Genomic DNA, 3,161 nt, shown 5'->3' on the forward strand with positions numbered 1-3,161 from the left:
AAATGATGAAATCTAAATTTTGAATGTAAAGAGACAATGTAATAGTGTTGAATGATAGAAAATGTGAATAATAAGAATATAGTCAATTACAAATAGTCTTCATTGTGGTTAATCTAAAACTATTTTCTTCTATTATTCTTATTGTCACCCTTGTTACTTTTTTCATCTTTTCATATTGATTGTCATATTTTCATATCGATTATATGAAAAGGATAGGTTAAACCATAGACCATTTAAATCTTTAGCTCAATCTATTGTAGTAAACATCATTTCTTGTCTCTCCTCTCCAATATTAATGGGTTGAATTACTATAACACAAAAATCAATGTACAATGTCAATAATTTTTTGTGCTTACATTGAAATCAATGCACAATGTTAATCCAATCACTTTAAAATTAATGTACCATCATACATCCAATTACATCAAAACAAAAATCAACATTTACACTGAAATTAATGAATCTAATGCAAGCAATTAAATAAGATTAGAAAACAACATTTACACTAAAATCACTACATCTAATGAAAGCAATCAAATAAGATTAGAAATCAACATTTACACTCAAATCAATTCATCTAGTGCACGTAAGAAAATTGGATTATAAACCAACATCTACACTGAAATTAATGCACCTAGTGCAAGTAAGCAAATAGGATTATAAAACAACATCTACACTGAAATCAATGCATATAGTGCAAGCAATCAAATAGGATAAGACATCACCATCTACATTGAAATAAATGCATTTAGTGCAAGCAATCAAATAACATTAGAAATCACCATCTACACTGAAATCAATGCATCTAGTGCAAGAAATAAAAAATTATTAGAAATCAACATCTACATTGAAATCAATGCATCTAGTGTAAGTAATCAAATAGGAATAGAAATCACATCTACATTGAAATCAATTCATTTAGTGCAAGCAATCAAATAGGACTAGAAATCATCTACATTGAAATTAATGCATCTAGTGAAAGCAATCAAATATCATTAGAAATCAACATCTACACTAAAACCAATGTATCTAGTGAAAGAAATATTATTCCCTCTCCCCCCTCCCCCCATATATATCTATATCTCCCTCCATCTCTCCTTATTTTCCACTCTATCTCAACCCCCCAAACACACATGCTATTTCACTTCATATCTATCAATCTCTTTGTCCCTCCCTCCCTCTCTCCATCTCTCTCTTCTTTCCTCTCTTCACTTTCCATCTATATCTCTATCTCCATTTGCCTCTCTATATCACCGCCAAAACATACACTCTATTTCTTCAATCTATCTACCTATCCCTCACTCCTCCTCCCTCTCTCTCTCTCCCTCTCCCCTGCTTCTATCTCTCTTCCCTACTTCTTTCCTCTCTCCCTCTCTCTCCATCCTCTTTATCACTTCTTCTCTCTCTGTCCACCTTCCTCTCTATATTTCTTTCTTCTTACCTCTCTGTCACACACCTATTATTACATATACATAATTTTTTTTTTTTAAATATATATATACATGTCAACCCTTTTAACTTAAGGCTCACCCTATGATGATTCAGCCTTATTTACGCACCTTACACTTTATAACTATAAATTACAGGTATATCATACACCTATGTAACCTTGGCATGCGTTAGTTGGAATATATTAAACAATAAACAGTTGGCATGCATTAATTAAAGTTATATAAACCCATATCCATGTATATCGTGGCTGAGTTCTATGCTATGGATCTCTGTTGTATTCACCACGCGGCATCACAACTATTAGCACTATGGTTTAAGTTTATACACTGTACATATTAGCACCTACCATAGATATTTCAAGGCACTGTATTAATGGGCGTGGGCTTTTATGGTTCCGCCGCAGTACTCATCCGGTGACAGCTCATACTTGCCTTTACTATGGTCCGTCCTTCCGGGGCAGGTGGCATGGCCTGGTTTCTCCAGCCATGTGACACCTTGGTAATACCAATTTCGGTCTCACCGCCAGCGACTCCCGCCATACTTCAACGGCCCGGATCTCTTCCAGAGATCGGAGGGCTGGAAATCTTTCAGGGTTTATCGGTGTTATTTAAGCGTCTCTTTATCATGTTAGAGTTATTTGGAGTCCGCGGCCTTTGCGGACTGGTTCAATGTCCCTTTCCGAGCTCGACTCCATCAAACTCATTCCTTCAACCTGCAATGCTCCGGGGCTGCATACCGCTCATAAACACTCCTTACAGGTATTAACAATGTTCTCTCAGTCTTGTATATGTTTTACGGCTCAGTTATCACTGGATTATCACTTACAGTTTTTACATTTCCTCTACCAAGTTTGTGCAGTCGCTCTTGCTGTGCTTCGGCCGAATCCCATGGTGACTGGCTCTGCAAACAATCCTCCATCGACTCCAGGTATGATTCTCGGCATTCGAAGCATATTTACTAGGAATGGTTAATGGATACAGTTATGAATTACCCCGTATGGTCTGATGCAGATCTCTGTTTTCAATATGGTCTTCTTATTTCGCTACCGGGTATTCTCTGTGGAGAACCCTTACAGTTATCTCGTTGCGTAGATAGGTTATGACTGTGCTGTCCGGTCATATGTTATTGATTGCAGAGAGGTTCTGGGTTTATTATACCAGTCACATTTTCTTTCACTTGGATTACAGAACCGTCTAGCGGCAAACTTGGTTTATTCGATGTGGTTGCATGGTTTCAGATCTGGCCTTCACGCGCAGATATAGACCTGAGTATATTGGGCTTGTTCCCTTGTTCAAATGTATTGTTATGTTTACGTTATTACTCACCGTTCGGTGCTTTTATGAACTCTTCAGCCCTCAGGGCATTTTCATTAATGTATTGACTTGTTCCAGTTCGAATGTCCAATGTTCATGAACAGAGACTTAGGGTTTATATTTTGTACCGGTTTTATCTATTTCCAAACGGCTTTCGCCTCGGCTTTGTCAAGTTATAATGATAATCTTTGGTATAATCTCTGCATTTCTAAATACTCTTGTTTCACCAGTCGATTTAATACAACTTGGGCGAATGATTAATTGTTAGACAAATAACCCCTTTTCCTTGTGGAAAGGGCTACCCTTCATGCACGATTTCTGTTCTTTCGCACAGTCTTTCTGATTATTATGATTATCCGCCGTTTCAGTTTGCATGCACAGGCTCGCTGTTTTAAT

The 3,161-nt window shown here is 37.0% G+C and overlaps 1 long non-coding RNA gene across 3 annotated transcripts; it reads left to right on the plus strand.

Annotated features, from left to right (window-relative positions):
* Positions 1-2,093: 2,093 nt before the first annotated feature.
* LOC149191254 (uncharacterized) lies at positions 2,094-2,872 on the plus strand. Of its 3 annotated transcripts, none has more exons than XR_016254808.1 (3): positions 2,094-2,210; positions 2,302-2,379; positions 2,463-2,872. It is a non-coding gene; the product is annotated as an uncharacterized LOC149191254 (long non-coding RNA). The 3 variants fall into 3 exon arrangements; XR_016254809.1 differs by having other exon boundaries at positions 2,640-2,872; XR_016254807.1 differs by having other exon boundaries at positions 2,311-2,379.
* Positions 2,873-3,161: the final 289 nt, after the last annotated feature.

Source organism: Pinus tabuliformis, chromosome 2_2, assembly GCF_031772625.1.
Source record: "Pinus tabuliformis cultivar Carrire ecotype Pingquan chromosome 2_2, CPIR1, whole genome shotgun sequence".
In the NCBI taxonomy this organism is placed as follows: Eukaryota; Viridiplantae; Streptophyta; class Pinopsida; order Pinales; family Pinaceae; genus Pinus; species Pinus tabuliformis.